General features: G+C 28.8%; 1 protein-coding gene across 1 annotated transcript in view; it reads right to left on the bottom strand.

Moving 5' to 3' along the window:
* LOC148302991 (uncharacterized) overlaps positions 1 to 6,611 on the bottom strand; it is a gene marked incomplete at its 3' end in the record, with an annotated part of 110,636 nt that extends 104,025 nt beyond the window's left edge. Inside the window, exon 1 of the mRNA XM_088270720.1 lies at positions 6,418 to 6,611. The remainder of the gene's footprint in view (positions 1 to 6,417) is intronic.
* Between the last annotated feature and the right edge of the window lie 16,732 nt (positions 6,612 to 23,343).

Here is a 23,343-nt window from a genome sequence, read left to right on the forward strand (position 1 = left end):
ATCGATGAATGTTAGTCAAAACTTCTTATTTTTAAAGGTGTCTCAACTTGATTTAAAACATGTATCATTTTGAATCTTTTTTACATCCGAAAGAACGACACAACGAACGACTTTAAATTGACATCTCATCCGTAGGGTGAATTATCTAGTGCCCGATATAATTAATATTATTAATATTGATGATTTCTTACCATTGGCTCGCAGTTGACTGATAGACATTGCAAAGTAATAAAAATATTCCTTATATAAAATGCAGACAGACATCGATTTTTTTAACGAGCTAGATATTCAATTTGAATGGCCAAGCACGTTTCGACAATTGAACATAAATCAACAGGCCAAGAAGATCAAGAATTGATGACGGTTATGCTTAAATTGTATTTTGACATTGTAGGGAGTTCGGAACGCACTCGTATCAAATTTAGTACTAACTTTATGAAGAATCTACAATTCATTTGTTTAACTAAGTAACTAACTTACCATGATGCCGCCTCTCCGAAGGGGTGGGCAGAGAGAATACAACACAAACAATCTTCACCTTTTCCATGTTCATGCATCTGCTTAAATATGTGTCGCCTACTTTCAAAATCCGCCAGATCCATGTGAGTCAATTTTACAAAAAATGAAAAATTCTCCGGGTTATATTTATGTTTGAAAGATTTGTCTATCTTTAGATAAAAAAAAAATTAAAATAGAGAATTACCCGATATGACCGATAATGACGTCATCTCAATTTTCGACCCATCCTCACTCTCTGATTGGTTGATATGGGTCAGAAGGCAAGTTCCATGAATATAGCGGAATTTTAAATACAACGCTGTTTTTAAGTATTTTTTAGCAGGGTTTTTAAATATATACATGTTTTAAACAATAAAACCCACAATTGGCATTCCGATAGAGAGTTTATTTTAAAATCTTATAAAATTGGATCTGGCGGATTTTTAGAGTAGGCGAAACATATACCTGCAGATTATTCTGACTCCTTACCTGACCACGACTAATTTTTAAAATACTTCATGCCAAGTTTTCCTTAGTCTTTTTCCGTTTATATTACCAACAACAATCGCCGCATAAATTAATGTTACCGTTCTTTACTTACTTATGATATCGTGGGTATACTGGTAAAAAATATTTACTTGAAAATATGAAATTTTGACTTAAAAATGCCAGTTATATAGTTTTTAACTTTCTATAAACTGGCAAAATATACTAAGTAGTTTGAAAAATCATATTTATGTGGTTTTAAAAGTAAAGTCAACTTCAAGTGCAATAGCGGGTATTTTTATTCAGGCTAAAAGCTTTTAACAAGGGATTATTCAAACAGGGATTTTAGAGTTAACGTTTTTTTCAGTATATCCACGATATCTTCATATCCAAACCGTCTCAACACATCTTTCTTAATTTTATCGATAATGCTTATCTCAGCTATGCGTCTTTTGCTTATATCACTATTCTAACATCTATCATATAACGTTTCGCCGCATATTCGCCTACGAGAACGTATTTCAACTATTCAACCTACTTTCTACATCCTTCATTTCTCAACTCCATACTTTACTTGGCCTGTATAACACCATGACTTCCTTGTGTGCTTCAAGTTTTTCAGCTCCGATATTACGCTTTTGTTTTCAACATCTGTTTTCAGTGCGCTATTCAATATGTTCCCGGCATTCACACTCCTTTATATATCATCGTAAACTTTTCATCTCCAGAAAACGTAAGTACATATATATATGTGTATATATATATATATATTTTTATATATATATATATATATATAAATAAATATATATATATATATATATATATATATATATATATATATATATATATATATATATATATATATATATATATATATATATATATATATATTTATATATATATATATATACAACATTTTGAGTGTGTCCAAATAACACCTGTTCATTGTCAATAATGGGTAGAATTGGTGAATGTTACACGTGTGTAAAGTGATCACTTAAACCAGCCTATGACGGTCGTAAGCCCCGTAAATGCCCAAACTTCCATATTCTTCTTCATCTTTGATGAGATGTCAAAAAATTATATATATATATATATATATATATATATATATATATATATATATATATATATATATATATATATATATATATATATATATACATTTTTTTTTAATTCGGCATTAACTATGCGGATTGACAATTTGTTTTAATTAAACACTTGTATAATACCACTTAATGAATTTTATTTTATTACACACGAATAGTTTTGAAAACTACAGATGTGTTCATATTTATTTTAAATATGCTTCTTACCTTGTGTTTTCCCATCTATTTCTTTTAAATATGCTTCTTGTGCCTATTTATTATACCTGTTCATTGTTTTTACATTTTACCATGTATTGGTATTAGTTTTGGTTATTTAAAAAAAAACCTTTTTTGTTACTTTATTATTTGTGTTCTAGTCTTGTTAATCTTAATCCCATGTCACAAAATGAGAAATAGAAATTACTCATCGGGAATATTATACGTATATATGATATATGTACGTTATATGTTTTCAAATAAATAAAATAAAAAAATTAAATAAAAATAAAGTTTTACTTTTCACCCGTCGGTGAAAACATCTGCAATTTTCGAAACAAGGCATACGTAATGAAATAAAACTCTTTTTTTTTTTAATTGGCAAAGCACCTAAAATTGAGTGATACGTGAAAGAAAACTTATTACCACTAATGTGGTATTAAACAAACAAAAAATTACACATGTTTACAAGTTATTTATATAGTTTAGTTTGTCGTGCTTTTTTCCGTGTAAACTTAAATTTAAACTTCTACGTATTACCAAAAACAAATTCACAATTTTATTTTATGCGCAGATGGGGATAAAATTTTGGAAATTCGATGTGCAATCTGTAGAAAACAAACATTTAGTAATTTCTGTAACGAATAAAAACACAAATACTTTTTTTTAAGAAACCGGTAGTCACGAATAAGTGTTTATAAAAGTGGTATTACACAAAGTGAACGAAGAATGATAAGGAGAGTGTTACCCAAAATTAGGTTGATTCGTACGTTTATCCTCTGGGGCATTGATATTTATGTTATGAATTTAAATTTTAAAAAAATATATCGATTTTTTCGGTTAATAACAAAGAGTTTCTTAAAAACTACCGGTTTTTAAATTATGCTTCTTTATCGATATTAGTACTAAAACAAAATTATCTCTTTTATGTAAAAGAATGTGTGTAAAAATACATTCATTGTTCCGGTGGTATTTTAATGAAAATTTGAGTCGTAAGTTTAATTCTGCTCATTTATATGTGGTCATGTTCTCGTTTAAAAACGAAACGTAAATTTATTTTAATTGATTTGTAGACAACAGATGGCCACCATCGACTGTTTTTACAAAATTGCCCATATGAGTCAACTTGTACCGGCCTATCGAGCCTCTATTTATTTAACTTTTTTGTGACATCTCAACATTGATGAAACAGAATATGGAAGTCTGAGTATTTACAGACCTTATGACCTTTCATAGGCTGGGTAAGTGATAACTTTACACACGTGAAGCATAAATCATTCTATCCATGATTGAGTCACACTACTCAAATTTTTCGAACTCCTAGATATATCCAAATTTCCAATAGGTGCATTAATTGGATAATATATGAAAGTAGTGGTTTATTTGCTCCGCCTACCCCTGCGGAAAAGCGGCGTGATGGTTAGTGAGCTAGTTTTTTTTAAAAAACTAAAATCTTAAATAAATACTAAAATTTAGATACTGTTGGATTATTACATATGTTTTCTTGAATGTTTTCCGCAGATACTCTGCGGCACATTTTATAAACTTTATAAAATAAAACAACTTTGTTTTTAAGCACTTTTTTATGGGTAGGTACATTTTTTCTCCAACCGGTTTCGACCAGAACCTTGTTATCATCAGGTTAAAGATGTACGTGTTTAACTCCGATGATGACAAGGTTCTAGTCGAAACCGGTTGGAGAAAAATGTACCAGTAAAAAAGTGGTTACGAACAAAGTTTTTATTTTTATTTTATAAAGTTTATTATATATGTGTATATTAAAATGACAAGATTTACTTTTTTGGAGCAATGACCGGGTTTCGTCGTTACCGACATCATCATCATACTGGCGATGTCGGTAACGTCGAAACCCGGACAAAATAAATGTGGATAAAACTATATTTAGTTGTTATTTTATTATATAATCATAACATAACATAGTACACTAAGATAATTCTTATTATTCTTCTTCCAACATAAAAATTATCTCATTTTTTCTTATCTCACGTTACAGAAGCAATGTACCGGTTTGACGAAAATACTGTTTGATCTTAGCTAGTGAAGATGATAATAGTCAAGTCAAGGTAATGAGTAAAACATATATTCATATATAAAAAATAAAAGTATATATAAATGTATATATATATATATATATATATATATATATATATATATATATATATATATATAAATGTATATATATATATATATATATATATATATATATATATATATATATATATATATATATATATATATATATATATATATATATATATATATATATATATATATATATATATATATATATATATATATATATATATATATATATATATATATATATATATATATATATATATATTTATATATATATATATATATATATATATATAAATATATATATATATATATATATATATATATATAAATATATATATATATATATATATATATATATATATATATATATATATATATATATATATATATATATATATATATATATGTATTTATATATATTTATATATATATATATATATATATATATATATATATATATATATATATATATATATATATATATATATATATATATATAAATATATATATATATATATATATATATATATATATATATATATATATATATATATATATATATATATATATATATATATATATATATATATATATATATATATATATTTATATATATATATATATATATATATATATATATATATATATATATATATATATATATATATATATATATATATATATATTTATATATATTTATATAGTTTTTTTTTAAGAGAAATATTTGTTTTATCAATTGATTCGGCAGTCACTCTGTGGTAAAATCTATCCATTTGAATTAATGTTTTTCTTAGTAAATACAACTTTTCTTAAAATCTACTGTGACACGTGTTTCGATGCATTCCGCATCATTTACGATTAAATTAAATATCCGATTTTAAGAAATAATTCAAAGTGGAATGGATTATAAACAAAAACACTTCATTTTCCTATTTCTGTGAGCCTAAGCGGCTCATTGTTAGAAATTGGTATCAAATTGTGGTAGAGTGGGTTCGAATCGAGAAACTCTGACTTAAGAGTCCGCGACACTGACCACGAGACCACAATCCGACACGACCAATTAATTAATACAGAAACATGTATAATTATTAGTGTAATTGTACCCATAGACGACAGCAGGTACTCAGTATCATATACAATAGACAATAATTATTCGTGCTCATTGGACCATAATTATTCTGTATAAGATAAGTGGATATAATGTAAGGTCAAAAATATTATAGCTCTTCAAGAAAAAAAAATATTTTTCTTCGATATAAATGGAAAAATGGTACGTCTCAACTCCTTCTTACCCTTATCCGCACCCAATGGTGCATAGGGCACTGCATAAAATTGACACAGAGTTATCGTGATCGTTACTCACATGAAGGCAAGGCGATCACTCCCGCTCTTCAGGGACCAGTCCAGGGTAATAATGAATATATATTAGAGTGTAAAATCACTTTTATTTTATTTTAACTCTCCCTTCTGGGAATCGAACTCGGGACCTTCAGTACAGTAGCTAAACATGCTTACTATTACACTTTATTTATTGTATTTGCAAATATTGTTTTGTCAATATTAGCTTAGTTTTTACCATTTTAAAGATTTTACAATTTAAAATAATGTCTTATGGAATAGAAAAATGTTCTTATGTATTTTAAATTAAAAATTAAATCACAATAGACGAACTAATACCCACAGTTTTTTTTTTTAATATTACAATTTTTATATAAAAACATATAAAATATGTACTAAAAAACAAATAAAATTTAATAATAATGCTTTAATTTATATACATACATGTAGATTTAAAAATTTATTTTAGAATAAAGAAATTTAAAAAGTATTTTTGTTACATTTAAGAATTTTATTTTATATTTTTTTTTAATTTATTATAAATTGTACCTACGTACATATATTAAATAAAAGTCGTTAAATCAATAGCTTTTATTTAAACCTTATCTTTATGAATAAAATTCTTAAAGTAATGGTTTGCAAAACCATTATTTCGAAAAATAAATAAATAATCGTAAAAAGTACTCACGAAAACATATGCAACAGATTGCTCCAAGTACCACTAACTGTAATAAACGTTAAAAAACACACAAAACTTTGAAAAGTTATTTCAAAACTTCCACGAACATAGTAATAAAGTTTAAATAATTTCACGTTGAACAAAAAAATGCGCTTTAAACCACTTTTTATTTTCGTTTAAAAACTTTTGATTTTCCCTGAAGCGCGAACGCACGTCCTTACCCTCCGGCATTCGGCGAAACACTGAAATGTCTGAAACAGTGCAATTCAACTGCCCCTATAATCCCGACTGGGCGGAGTCAGGGTTTGGAAATACGTGTAGGGAAAAAATACCCTATCTCGAAGGAGTGTTGCAACTTTTGAACTAGTGACTAAGTACTTTTTTTCGTATTCCTCTCATATCCGCGAAACTCGGTCGCTTGCAGATAACCCATGTAGGCTGGTCCATGGGAAATCGATGTTGCAAGGCGAGAAAATTGCGAAATAAACTATCTATTTTTTTAAATCTGCATGCAGTCTATACTTTGAATATTAATTGTTATACAATATTATAAAGGTGACTTAAAATAGAATATTTCATAAACAATTAAAGTTTCACGTAGTAAATACCACTATTTCTTAAAATATACTGTGACACGTGTCTCGATGCAATCCGCATCATTTTCAAACACCGTATGTGAAGCTAATTCTAAATTTTAGAGTTGGGTCCTCGGGATGTTGAAGGTTGAAGAGGGGGTAGGAGCTGTTCCTTATTTTTATGTATTTATTTCATTTTTCATATATTTTTTTTATCAGTGGGAACATGGACAATAGGGGGGAGGCTTTAGTCATTGTCATATTGTTAATTATGGGTTTAAGAAATAGTACCATTTACTGAGTAAAACTTTAAATAAAAATTAATAGATTTTACCATAAAGCGACTGCCAAATCAATTAATTAAATTCTTTCATAGATGTTTATATGACTTACCATTAACGACTAAAATGTATTATCTCTTTTTTTTAATATAATGGTATTTTATTAACTTTCCTTTTTATTACTTTTTGTTTAAATAACACAATAACATATTGAATTTTATTTTAAGTTTAATCAAAATTATCTAACCACCACACCAGTTCCCCGTAGGGGTAAGCAGGTATTTATACTTAAAGCTGGTAAAAATACTTGATTTTTACTACATTTTCTTATCTTCCTTTGCACTTATTTCCTTTTAAATTTACCTCGTTAATTTATTTAACTATTCTTTTTTTTCATTTATTCGATTCTTGTGCCCAAACCATCTTAGCACACTATTTTTAATTTTGTCGATTATGCTTATCTCAGCATTTTATTATTTGCTAATTTCATCATTCGAACATCTGTCACAAATCGTTTTGCCGTCCTTTTGTCTGAGTTTACTTTCATCCTTCTTTTGCAAACTCCATGTTAACCTCTATTTATTAGAAAATTAGAGATAATTAAAATAATGACTTACTAATTAACTAACCATCACGCCACTTCCCCGCAGGGGTAGGCAGAGAGAATAGAACGCCAAGCCACACCACTCTGTCTTTGCAAACATTCTTCGCCTCTTCCACGTTCATGCATCTACTCATACATACCCACCGATTGTTTGACTCCTAACCTGACCGCTTTCAAGTATTTGGCATACCTGATCGTGCCAAGTTTTTTTCAGTCTTCTTCTGCTCCTTTTTCCCATTACATTCACCACATACATTTGTTTTACCGTTCTTTCCTCATTTTTAAAATGAAATTTTTTTATTTCAGAATTCCTTAATTACTTCATTTTCATTATAAAATAAGCAAAATTTGTCGCTAATTGTTTTACAAAATGACTTTGTTATCCTTTTTAACCCTTTTCCGGTTTGATAAAAGCATGGTTGTGAAGGGGCTAATTAAATAATGGTATTTTTGTCCACTTTCATATTGCGACAATTATATTTATTTACAATATTAAATTCAAATATCCGCCATAATTCCTTCTGAATTTGGTTGCGGTCGTGGCGTAGCATGTCTCTCGCGTTAATGACATTTTTTTTAAATTTTATTTATTCACACAAATGCCCGGAAGGCTTTTACAAGTATAATTTAAGTACTATAGAACGGGGCTACTTGAATTTTGATGTACTACTTAAGCCCAGTACAAAAAAATCAATCTGTATTTCGTCTACAATAATGAACCGTTCTGGAGGTCCCGGGTTCGATTCCCAGGGGGGTTTAATAAATATAAGTGATTTTTTTCACTCTAATATTTATTCAATATTACACTGGACTGATACCTGAAGTGGAGGGCTGATCACCTTTCCTTCATGTGTAATCGATCGAGATAACACTGCGTTTATATGAAGCAGTGCCCTATGCACTATTGGGGTGCGGTAAGGGATTTATGTTTTATAATGAACGTATCGTGACAATAAATGTCACCTGTCAGGGAAACAATGACGTCGATACGTTCATTAATGTAGACCAATCTAAATATTTTTTGTACTGGGCTCAAGTAACACATCTAAGATCAAGAAGCCCCGTTCTACGATACCAACAAAAATATACAGCTCGTTTAAAAATACTTAAAAACATTTTAGTAGTAGGTACATTTAAATACATAGTATTCCAAGAAAGAGTATGTGTAATAAACTCTCCTTATCATTCATGGTTTACTTTGTGTAATACCACTTTAAAAAAAATATACTTCGTGACTACCAATATCGATATAATAATTCCATCATAAGTTCAAATGTAGACTGAAGTGAAAATGTTCTAAATTATATATATTTGATAAAAAGGCTATGTAAGACTTATACTTATGTAAGAGAATGGCTAAGAAAATATATGTGGCGAATGTGAGAGGAAAAAAAGAACGAGGACGACAGAAAAAGACTTGGCACGATCAGATCAATCAGAACCTAAAATCTGGCGGTGTCAAAAGTCTGCGTAATCGGAGGGCATGTATGACTTGATGTATGGATGTGAAGGAGGCGAGGAGCCTCCTCTCTGCCTACCCCTGCGGGGAAACGGCGTGATGGTAGTAGTAGTAGTAGTAGTAGTAGTAGTAAATAGGTTAAAACTACAATAGTATAAAGACAAGAATAGGAGGAATGTTATTTATACATACAAACATATTAATAATATGAATAAAACTAGTGGATCTTAAGTAGTGTTACAATATATTTAAATATATATAATACACATTTAAAATTTAAATTAGCGGTGATTAAAACATAAAAATCAGGCTGGTTTGTGAAAATAAAATTAAATCATTCTGACAGTACCTAATTATATTGTATTTCTTTTCAATTCATTGGCACTACTCTGTCTGCTGTGCTGGTCGGGGTTGTTGAGGCATCTGTGTACCGATCAACGTAGGTTTGGAATCGGATCTACCTGAATTTACTATTAATTCCTTCACTGCCTACACTGGGGCACTTCTAGACACTTGGTAGTGGTTTTACAAACTTATATTTATTTAGATTTTTTTAATGACTTTGTGGAAAACATTTTTGTATTTTTATATTTTATATCATTTATTTATGAAAAATGCATGTAAATATATGTATTTATTATCCATACTTGGCTCTTTAGGCATAGCCTGTATTGAGCAGATGTTTAAGTATAAAACATTTAAAAAATAATATAAACAGGTAGTATAAAAATTTCTGTCTTCCCACCTGGTATTTGGCTGGCTTAAGTGATCACTTGAGTAAGGTTCATCATTTTACCCATTATTGGAATCATTCAAGCATTTTTTAAGTAAGGACCTGAATTTATTTTTAATAACACAATTTTTTGTAAAAATAAATCTTATGTTTTAATTTATTTGCGACATATGCCTACCAATTTATTATTTTACACGGGGGAATATCTTGTTCCTCTCACACATGTCTGATTATGTATCTTTTAATGTTATTATCTAGAATGTGACATGCTTATGTCAAAATATATATACCCTCAAGACACTTTACATTATATGTTCACATATCACACATAGCGCTTGTAATTATTTTATTAATTGATTCGGCAGTAACTTCGTGGGATTATGTATACGCTTTCAATTTTAAATTCACTTAACAAATACCACTATTTCCAAAATATAGTTATTTTATCATGTGAAGAGAAAGCAAGCAATACCTTTTTTATAAATAAAATTAAATATTTTGAGTATTAAAAATATTGCCGCGACTAGGGTATATTTTAAAACAGTTATTATTTTCATTAATTGATTTAACAGTCATGTTGTGGCAATACTTTCACTCGGAAAATACATTTCTTATCATCTATTGATACACGTGTTCCGTGAACGAGTGTTCCGGATAAGTCCGGATAACCTAAACATTGGAGTTGTGTCCTTGGGATGTTGAAGGATGATTGGAGCTATACTTTACAGTATAAAACTAATCATTTCATGAATCCTGATTTCTTTCATTTAGCTTTCTAAAATGAAAGGAAGATTTATAAAATGATTGTTGTGATAAAGTAACATTTTTTTAATGTATGCATGTTAATGCAGTTTATTAACACCTGTAGTTCTTGAAACTGGTCGTGTTTACATTAATAAACCTTAAAAAATATTTTTTGACAACTGTTATTTTTTTAATAGTCATCGATTATATTTATATGATTTATTTCCACAAAAAAAAAAACATTTAAAAATAAGTGCGATATATAACAGACTCTTCTTAATATACGTATACACTTCTATTATTTATTTTGATATAGCGACTCTTTCTAGTGACATGTGGGCTTTGTTTAGATGTAACAATAAGAAAATATATATATTAAAAAATAATAAAACATTCCACAAATTTTACGAATAACAAGCATATCGCTCACTCCTTTCAACGACGTCATGTATCAAAAAACTAGATTTTTCAGAAGATCGTTTTGAAAGATTAATAATATAATAAAATGTATTAAAAACAAATATCAAGCCACTTATTGAACTTTTTACTGTGCAACAGATCTTTTTAGGTAAAACCAGAAGATTTTTTGTCCATTTGAAAAATATTTAATATATTTAAAAAAATAAATAAACATTACATTTTCTCCAAAATGCAAAAACAACACTTTCTGTCCTATAGCGGGTAAATATTAATTTCATTAATTGATTCGGCAGTCAGTTTGTGGTAAAATCTATCCATTTTTAATTAATGTTTTACTTAGCAAATACCACTATTTCTTAAAATCTACTGTGACACGTGTTTCGATGCATTCCGCATCATTTTCTGCACATACGATGATTGAAAATGATGCGGAATGCATCGAAACACGTGTCACAGTAGATTTTAAGAAATAGTGGTATTTACTAAGTAAAACATTAATTAAAAATGGTAAATATTAAGTTAAAAATATGCCGCTTTTGCTGGGATATAGTACATTTTCTGGAAATTCCTAAAACATGCACAACTGAAAATTTACGATTTTTGATATATGACGTTGTTGAAAGGAGAGAGCGATATATGTATTGTACATACGTGCATTCATACTCGTTGGTTTTCAACGTTTCAATATAATTCTTAATTTTATTGTTAAGTGTTTTTAATATCGGTCATTTGGCCTCTGCGACTTCAAAATCAAATTCTAATATCAACAAAATTCCATACCAATAAAATTGTTACATTTATATTCACGTATACAGATAAAATTCATTACCAATAAAAATTTTATTGATATAAATCGTAGACATACAGGAGAAACTGACCAAGTGCATATTTTAACAAAAACGTGATCATGGACTATTTGATATCTTACTAGCTTAATATAACCTAAAAAAAATTACAAAGGATTTTAAAAATTAGGAAGTATAATATATTGACTTGTTACAAAAGACTAACTGCATTGATGTTTATTTTCTTGCCAAGCTTAAGTGACTTAAACGGCCCTCCTGAACATTTTACGTTTTGTTAGTCGCTCACTTTCTTCTGTACGACTACGATATATTCTTTGATTGGCATCAATGACAACATCGAAGAAATTGAAACGTCACTCATAATTATTACATTTAAATTTTGTATTTTATTTTGCTATATTAAGATAGATTACTGACATGTCTTAATGAAACTGAATTTTGTTTTTATTGTCTTAAATATCTATATTGTTTTTACTTATCCATGATTTATATATGATATTACAACAAAAGATTTTTTAAATTTCATGTTTTTAATTTTATTTCAATTATTATGCCTTTGTTTTTTATTTGTTTGGTTACACTGAATTGACAATTGCCGTCATGTTGCTTATTGTCGTATCGTTTATAGAAATTTTAATGACCAAATCTCGGGCATTTTTTGTCTATTAATCTCCTTGCATATCGACTTTCTTCACATCGGTGAAGGTGCCTTCAAGAGGAAAATATTACTGGTCTGGTATCTAGTGTAATTCTATGTAATGTCCACTTGCTATTTTCTATCTGATTATTTTATCTACCTGTCCATACACAGGCATGTATGAATGTATACGTATGAGTGTATTTATTTATTAATACACTCATACGTATACATTCATATATGCCTGTGTATGGACAGGTAGATAAAATAATCAAATAGATAGTATGTATGTATATGTATGTGTATGTGTGTGTCTGTGTTTGTAATAAGTAATATATGTTTTATGTACAATTTGTTCTAAATTGTTATGTACATAAAAGAAACAATAAATAAATAAAAGAGTAAATGAGTAAATGACTAAAATCTGTCGACTATCAGATATATCAAGTAATCCTATGGCTTTAGGGATTTTAGCATTTAAAAGGTTATTTTATTGTTTATAACTCCAAAGGAACTAATATTAAAGGAGCTATTTATAAATGGATAATAGAGATAGGTAGCTAAAATAGATCGCATCGTAATATATTATAAGTCATAAACAATTTTCTGTCATATAGGTTTATAAATAATTTTGTCAAATGTGTCCTTGTCACGGGATAACTGAGTGAGGCAATTTATTCCAATTTGTAATTATGTGCTTGATGAAATATAAATAAATGTTGTGATGACCATTTTTTGCACTAAGGAAGAGACATATTCTATACATTGATAAAATACTCGTATACAAGTTCTTCGCCGAGGTCTTGCATTTGATTAATCCTATTATTGTATAACGTATTTATACAGTCGATCGTTTTCATAGCAAACAACTTCTTATTCAAGTCGAAAGCTTTGAAAAAAGCTTCGAAACTGGTCGACAAAATTAAGAAGATTTACATCTTTATAAAATTGATTAACTTTGTTTTCACCACTTTTTTTATTAATACAATTCAACCTACCGGTTTCAACAATACATTGTCATCATCAGGTTTTATTTTAAATCAAAAACATTTAAAACGTTAAAATACTCTCACCAAAAACTTCCACACGCTCCATAAAAATCCTAAATGTTAATGAATAAAATGTGCCACAAAGTATCTGTGGAAAACATTCAAGAAAAGATTTACACCTATTTTTAAAAGGTTTATTTTATTTACCCTTTACTTCGACTAAATATTGCAACATTTTCTAAGTCGTAGGCACGCAACAGTCAATAATAGTGACGTGTGTCGATATATCGGTAAATCCCATACCAATTAAATTCTATCGAGTATTTGTACGATATTCTATGGGGGAAATATAGAGGTGAGACGATAATTTTCTTAAGCCTATTTAAGCAAAAGGTTTAAATTTCCGTTTAAACTTTGCACGTATTTGGCGCTTTATTTAATCTGCGTAATCCATCAGGGAAATCAACTATTATATTGATTGATGTTGTATTCACTACTTAGGATTTCGTAATTTACTGTTAATATACTATCAAAATTTGCTATTTAACTTAAGAATTACTTAAACGTTCATTTTAAACCTTAATTTAGAAAGTTTCATTTTGAAACTCAAGGATTACATAAAGTTTTATTAATTCTGAATCGAAAAATATATTTTTCTATTCTATTTTGAAGTGTGATAAACCCGTTCTTGTTAATTTTCGGGTTGCCTGGTTTAATTTCTAATTCAATAATTACTTGGGAATATCACTTTTTTAGAATTTATTGTGACGAGTGTTTGGATGCATTCCGCATCGTTTTAAAAAACCGTTTGTGCAGCTAAGTCAAAATTTTAGAGTTGTGTCCTTGGGACATTGGGATGAAGAGGATGTATGAGCTGTTTGTAATTTATATTAATTTATTGTATTTTATTAGTGGAAACATTGACAATACGGGGAGAGGTTTTAGTCATTGTTATAGTGTTAATTATGGGTTTATCCTTATTTAAATGCATGAATTTTTATTGTTTCAAGGTATTTAAATTTATGACTTTTCCTTGAAATTTTTTTTTTAGGATTTCCCTTTAACATCGTAGCGATGTAGTCATAATAATTTTAGTTTTAATCAAGCTTTACCCAGCCACGGTAAAGCTTGCTTCCTGTGACTCTACCCGATTAACTGAAAAACAAAAATATAGAAAGTTCGTATTCCTAATTTGTTACATTTCATAATTATTTTTGTTTTCGTTGTTAATACTTCGATTTAAAGATTACGGAAAAGAAACTTTAAAAACCCGATGATAAATGCTTCATTAGGAGTTTATCAAGACTTTTTGTCTATTTTCTCTCAAAAGCTATTGTAAAACAATACAAATTAAAATAAATCTTGAAAACAACAATTCAATATTTTATTATTATTTTCCTTGCTTCATAAGCTTTGTAAAATTATACACATTACAAAATAAAAGTTTAAAAATATAATACAATGTATTAAAAATAAATATCAAGCCACTTATTGAACGTTTCACCGTGCAACAGATGTTTTTATGTAAAACCTGAAGGTTTTTTCTCCATTTGAAAAATATTTAGTATGTTTAAAAAAATAATTAAACAATACGTTTTCTTCAAAATGCAAAAAGAACACTTTCTGCCCTGTAGCGGATAAATATTAAGTTAAAAATATGCCTCTTTTGCTGGGATATAGTACATTTTCTGGGCATTTCGAAAACATGCACAACTCAAAATTGTCGATTTTTTATTTATGACGTTCTTGAAAGGAGTGAGCGATGTGTGCTTTCTATTTTCTTTATTTTCCATTTGACCAGATTGATCCACAGCAACGTGTAGCCGGGTACAGCTAGTATGTTCAGAGAATGACTACATTGCACATGACAAACAGCCGCAATTCGCTACTAGCCAAATTTACACACGTCATTGATCTATTGTTAGACGATAAATATAGATGTCTCACATAATTGAACAATTCCACTGGTCACTCCATTCATGGCATTGGTGCTTCAATAAACACTTAATGGTCAGACGATCGAATAAACGTAGAACGCCTGACGTTAAATTTGGGAAGGCAACAATCTATTAAAACAATTTAAAACATTAAATTTTACTTATAAATACCACTATATCTTAAAATGATTAAAGAAAACACTTGTTTTTTACGACTTGAGTTTTATTAAAGACTACATGTTTCAGAAGTTAAACTCCCATCATTCAGGTCTGTATAATAATAGTTATTATACAGACCTGAATGATGGAAGTTTAACTTCTGAAACATGTAGTGTTTAATAAAACTCAAGTGGTAAAAAACAAGTGTTTTCTTTAATCATTATACCATGTCTTACCACAAAGTTAATGCCGAAACAATAAATAAAATACTATATCTTAAAATACGTTTTCAAACATACGTTGTTTGAAAATGATGAGGAATGCATCAAAATACGCCACACCAATCTGTATTTGAACACAATCTTCGCCTCATCCACATTCATACATCTTCTCATACATACACGCCGATTATTCCGCCTCCTGCCCTGACCAATCTCAAGTATTTGAAATACTTGATCATGTCAAGTTTTTTTCAGTCTTTCTCTGCTTCTATAACCAAACATATTCAATTCATAAATTTAAATAACTGTTCATTCTTCACTTATTCGATTCACAAGCCCAAACCATCTCAACACACCTTTCTTAATTTAATCGATAATGTTTATCTCAGCCATACATTATTTCCTTACATCACCATTAGTACATGTATCATACAACGTTTTGACGCGCATTCGTCTGAGAGAACGCATTTCATCGATAGATAGATAGATAAAAAACTCCTTTATCTCAATGTATTTTTTTGTTAAAATTTTAAAGTAATCAGTGAATAACTTTAGATGATTTCAGATTTTTTACAAATTACATTAACATACTTCTTTGTTAAGACTAATATTTTTTTTAAGAATTATAAAAAGTAGGTTTTAATTTTTTTTAAGGAAAGCACATTTTTATCTTTGCTGTAAAATTCTAGCTGATGGGTTCGTGACGTTGTCGAAATAAGGAATCCAGTAATATAAATACCCTCGTATTTCGTTGTTTTGTTTTTCAATACACGAGTATTAATCATATTTCCACTCAAAAAATACCGATGAAAATACGCAAAAAAAAACACTAAATTAAACTGAAAACATTTTTATGAATCTGTGAGCGAACATATTTGAAATAATCTGCATATCATATATTCTCATTACGCTCACTCCTTTCAAGAACGTCATAAATCAAAAAACTTGATTTTTCAGGAGAACGTTTTTAATGTTTAAAAATATAATACAATGTATTAAAAATAAATATCAACCCACTTATTGAACTTTTTACTGTACAACATATCTTTTTAGGTAAAACCTGAAGGTTTTTTCTCCATTTGAAAAATATTTAGTATATTTTTAAAAAATAATTAAACAATACCTTTTCTTCAAAATACAAAAACAATTCTTTCTGCCCTGTAGCGGGTAAATATTAAGTTAAAAATATGCCTCTTTTGCTGGGATATAGTAGATTTTCTGGGCATTTCGAAAACAAGCACAACTGAAAATTGACGATTTTTGATTTATGACGTTCTTGAAAGGAGTGAGCGATGTATACAGTCATAACGTTCCAGTACCCTTGGAGATGTATAATTGGTTTTTCTAACGCAAATATTTTAATTAAATAATCTATCCTTTATGAAATATTTTAATTACCTCCCCGAAATTACTTTCGTAAAAATAATAACCCTTCCGACAAAAGGTTTCAGTTCTATTTGAGGGTGTCATCCCTTCAACGCCACATTTCTCTCACATACCTTGACACATTGTCTTATATTAACCCCGTCGATTTTATTAACATAAATATAATGTGAACGTTACAATAAAGCATGTCGTAGTAATATACTATACAAGCGAAATATTATACCTTTATTATTTTCCACGTATTGTAACATTGTACGATTTCTATTAAATATTTCATGAATAACATATAGCAAACAGGAATGAAGAAAATATCGTCAAATATTAATTGAATTCCTTCTCTTCAATATTATAATAGAAAATACGTTTTTTGACATCAAAATATTGATGAAGTTTGGATATTTAATTAAAAGGGTTTATGACCCGTCGTGGGTTGGTCAAGTGATTACTTTACACACGTGCAACATTCACCATTCTATCCATGATTGACAAGCACACTTAATCCAATTATTAGAACTCCTAGATATATGACCAATCTCATGACACAGTACATATTGAACGAATTTCGACACGATTAAAATGCTGTGTAACAAAAGTAAAAAATAATGCATTTATTTTTTTTCAAACAATTCCTCTTATTTAAAGAGAATTATTATTAAAGAAAATGCATTTTCTTTAAAAAATCTTATTTAAAGAAAATGCATATAAAATAGTGAAAACGCTTTATTATGGTTTATTTCCACAGATTCCAAACGTTTTTTGGTCTAGCGCCATCCTGTTGATTTTTTTATTTACTCAGGATTTTCACAGAATATTCTATAGAAGGGGAAAATGTAAATATATCGCAAACTTTTCAGACATCCTTTCTAATTCGTAGGCCTCTAGAAGCCGCTAGAAGACCAATCAAGCATCCACTGGTGAAAATACTACCTTCGTTGTGAACAAAAATTTTATTCAATTTAATTTATTTTTTGTTTCATCTTCACGTGATGGTCAGTTAGTTTGAATTTGTCTTTTAATGTCGAGCCAAACTCGACACCAGAGTTGGCGTTACAAATACGTCGTCGAGTTATACTTAACACATGAATGTTGAGAGTTGAAATAGCGAATATTTTAAAAAGGTATTCATATTATTTTCTTGAATGTTTTTCGCAGATACTTTGTGGCACATTTTATAAAGTTTATAAAATTAAACAAATATGTTTTAACCACTTTTTTATCAAAACTACACTTTAACCTACCGGTTTCGACAAGAACCTTGTCATCGTCATCAGCAGTGCACAATAAAAATAACGTTTAGGATTTTTACGGAGTGTGCGGAAGTTTTTGTTAAGGGAATGTAATTAATTATGAGTATTTTAATATTTTTAATGTTTTAGAATTAAATAAACCCTGATGATGACAAGGTTTTTGTCGAAACCGGTAGGTTAAAGTGTACTAACAATAAAAAAGCGTGTTTAAAAAAATTATTTAATTTTATAATGTTTCAATGATTAAAGAAAACACTTGTTTTAGACCACTTGAGTTATATTGAAGACTACATGTTTCAGAAGTTAAACTTCCATAATTCAGGTCTGTATAATAACTAACTAATAATGGAAGTTTAACTTCTGAAACATGTAGTCTTTAATAAAACTCAAGTGGTATAAAACAGGTGTTTTTTTTATTCATTGTAACATGTCTTACCACAAAGTTAATGCCGAAACAATAAATTTATAAAGTTTATTAATTTTATTTTCGATTCGATTTTACCCAAATGTTTAATTAGTTTGGAACTGTTTCGGCGCAATAAAAGGATTTTTCCATGTGGAATATGATAATGGACGAAACGTGGATCCCTCACTACACTCCAGAATCACAAATCGGCAGTCAACTGAGCGGACAGCAGCCGGCAAAAACCGCCCAAAGCGACCAAAAAAGTTTTGGCGTTCGTTTTTCGGAACGCTCACGGTATTTTATTGAACTTTTACATTGAAAAGGAAAAAAAAAATTGAGGATATTATATGGCATTTTTGGTGCATATGAAGGAAGAATTTGCTAAAAATTACCTCAAATTAAACAGTTTTTGAAGTCATCTTATTTATGTTTTGAATATTGAAAGCATTAACTTTGTGGATCATCTTGATATATTATTTCTAGAAATAAAAATAATTTGTGTTCTGATCCACTCACATTTTTATTAACCAACTAGTTTCGGCAACAACCTGTTGCCCTCTTCAGGGTTTAATTTATTACTAAACATATATATAAAAAAAGAAAAGGGGTAATGGCGAACACCATTACCCCCACCCCTACCCTTTTGAAACCCAACAACTTGTACACTGTTTCTTTTTTTATATATATGTTTAGTAATAAATTAAACCCTGAAGAGGGCAACTAGTTGGTTAATAAAAATGTGAGTGGATCAGAACACAAAGTATTTTTATTTCTCGAAATAATATCATCTTATTTAACTCATTGAATGATGGATAATGTAACACAATTTTTATTAATTTTTTATTTTAGTTTAATCTCTGGCATTACGACCGTCCTTGTTTTAACTAATGATTTTAATGTTTTTATTTTATCATACACATAATTACAAACTTATTTGAATCTCACCAATAGATGTCTCCAGTGAAGTTCTAGTGATTCAAGAATAATGTTTCAAAATTGGTTCATATATATAGAATTTCCAAGAATTTGAGTAGTGTGGTTGTCAATAATGGGTAGAATTGGTAAATGTTACACTATGTAAAGCGATCACTTAAACCAGCTTACGGCGGTCGTCAGCCCATAATGCCCAGACTTCCATATTCTTCTTCATCTTTGATGAGGTAACAAAAAAAATGATAATGTATATATTTCATTTTTATTTCATAATATGCAATTACAAATTATAAATTACAAAAATGTGCCCCCACTGAGTAACCTCACCATGATTCTGATAAATTGTGTTTTTGTTTCAGCATTTGTCGGTGTGTACTAAAATACCAGTCTGTTTAATAATAATAATACTAAAACCCTTATCCGCACCCCAATGGTGCATAGGGCACTGCGTCATATAAACGCAGTGTTATCTTGATCGTTTACACATGAAGGAAAGGTGATCAGCCCTCCGCTTCAGGTACCAGTCCAGGGTAATATTGAATAAATATGACAGCGAAAAAATCACTTATATTTATTTTACCCCCCTTGGGAATCGAACCCGGGACCTCCAGAACGGTAGCCGAGCATGCTGACCATTACACCACGGAGGCGGAGGCTGTTTAGTAAAATATTATTTATTTCATTGTTTATATTTTCAGTTATTTGAATATCATCTTCACATTTTTGTATCTTTTTAATTTACTTTAGGATTTAACCATTCATATTGCTTTGTTAAGTACATTTTCTAAATATTCTATTGAATTAATCAAAATGAAAATCCTGCAAAAGCATTTTATATCGCGATTCGCAAAGTCCACAAATAGAACTCGGAGAACCGTGATTTTAATACATAGTTTTTTTTTGCTCAGAAAAATACATATTCTGTTATCTTTGTATAAATTGTGAGCCACGATGATAAATTCGTTAAACCTACAATAAAAGTAGATCGTGTTATTACCAGTACCCGGTGTATAAAGTTTGTCTGTTTAAATAATAATTTACATCTCACCAATAGATGTCTCTAGTGAAGTTCTAGTGATTCAAGAACAAGGTTTATAAATTGGTTCATATATATAGAACTTCCAAGAATTTGAGTAGTGTGGTTGTCAATAGTGGGTAGAATTGGTGAATGTTACACGTGTGTAAAGTGATCACTTAAACCAGCCTATGGCGGTCGTCAGCCCCGTAAATGCCCAGACTTCCATATTCTTCTTTATCTTTGATGAGATGTCAAAAAATAATATGAAAATAACTCCTGTAATTGGAGATAATCCAGATTTTGTGAACAAGTATTTGGACACACTCAAAATGTTGTAAATAATAATTAGTGATTTAAATAATAATAGTATTTTTGTATGTGTCTAAGTGTGTATGTGTGCGTGCGTGCGTGTGTGTGTGTGTGTGTGTGTGTGCGTGCGTGCGTGTGTGTGCGTGTGTGTGTGCTTGTGCGTGTGTGCGTGTGTGTGCGTGTGTGTGTGTGTGTTTATGTGTATGGGCGCGTGTGTTTTGTTTCATTCGACATGCATTGAGTCCAAACACTTTCTTTAAAAATATGGAAAATAGAGAATTTTTTATTTATTTTTTTATTTAATATGGTTAAAACATATATGTTTTTATTAAATCCATTTTCTAGACATTTCTACCCTTGACAATCTTAAAATTAGCTCTTCTTTTTTCTCCAATAAAGAGACGAAGCTTTTGTGCTTGGAGAGGAACTTACACTTTTTATTTTTACTCTAATTATTTTGTATTGTTTTTTGTGAATGTTTTTTTCCGATTAACATGTATCTAAGGCATTTAATTTATTTTACTATTTTGATGTCTCTGTTTTTTACATTTGTAGGAGACATATTGAAGCATTTGGTTCCCAAATATTGAATGTTATGTTGGATTTATTTAGTATTTTTGGTTGGATCCAATTTATTAATTTTTCAACAAATTATTTGGTATTTATTTTTACTGCTATAATCCTATAGCATTTCAATGTTGACAAAATGGACGTTATGAAACAAATTGCTGACTCAATGTGTCTATTTAATATAATTCATGGTAATGTAAATTCAGTATTTTGTGTGGATAGCAAACAATTGATTTTTCTCATTCGACGACTGAAGACGAACAATATTTTTTTTCCTTTTTTTATAAAAGACGTGTGTAAAATATAAACCTTATCAATAAAAAACAAAATATATGATGATAATATTATCGACGGTATTTTTGAGGATGAAATCGAGGAATGCAAGACTTTTGTACCAGACTTGTTTATTCAGATCATAATTCTATGGTTTTTAAATGAAAATTTGTATATTTTGTATTTTAAAAGCATTCTTAACCTTATGGTTTGTCTTCATATCATTTTACTTTTTATTTTAATAACCCCTCTTACCTCTTTCGGGTAATGCAATATGGACGTTCATTATTGACCCTCCTGGGAGTCAAACCCGAGACCTACAGTACGGTAGACAAACATGCTAACCACTACACTACCGCGGTGGACAATAAATTAAGTGGTCAGCCAATTACTGACCCTTGTATAATATCAAGATAGCAATCATAATACGGCAATTAAATTTTATAAAAATTAATATAAAAACAATTTTCTTATCTTTTAACCTCGTATTTTTAGATATCCGGCATCGTTAAAAGTGAAGTAATTATTTTATTTAAATTTTTCGTTTATTTTAGACATTTTCATTATTAGTATTTATTTTGTATTTTAGTATCAGATACTGGATTAGTCACCCTGTGGATGATATATAGTATATATTATAGAACTGAGACAAAGCATCTATTGGTTATAATTGAATGAAGATAAAAGTCTGAACATTCCATGGCTTACGACCTGGCACTTGCCTGGCTTGACTGATCACATTTTAAACTTATGTAACGTTCTCATGTATTATATATATATATATATATATATATATATATATATATATATATATATATATATATATATATATATACATATATATATATATATATATATATATATATATATATATATATATATATATATATATATATATATATATATATATATATTTATATTGCATATACAAATTCACTCTTTTCAACGATGTTATATATCAAAAACTTGATTTTTCAGGAAATCGTTTTATAAAATTGAAAATTTTTATAAAATGTTCAAATAAATAAAAAATATCCAGCTACTTATTGAACTTTTTCCTGTGATTTATTTTAAGGTAAAACCTGAATGTTTTTTCTCCATTTCTCTCCATCTCCACAAAAACAACACTTTCTGCCCTGTAGCGGGTAAATATTTATATAATATTTATTAATAAATTTATAAGTTAAAAATATGCCGCTTTTGCTGGGATGTAGTACATTTTCTGGGC

The sequence above is a fragment of the Brachycentrus maculatus genome, unplaced genomic scaffold (genome assembly GCF_059751285.1).
Source record: "Brachycentrus maculatus isolate JH-2025_06_01 unplaced genomic scaffold, ASM5975128v1 h1tg000394l, whole genome shotgun sequence".
Classification (NCBI taxonomy): Eukaryota; Metazoa; Arthropoda; class Insecta; order Trichoptera; family Brachycentridae; genus Brachycentrus; species Brachycentrus maculatus.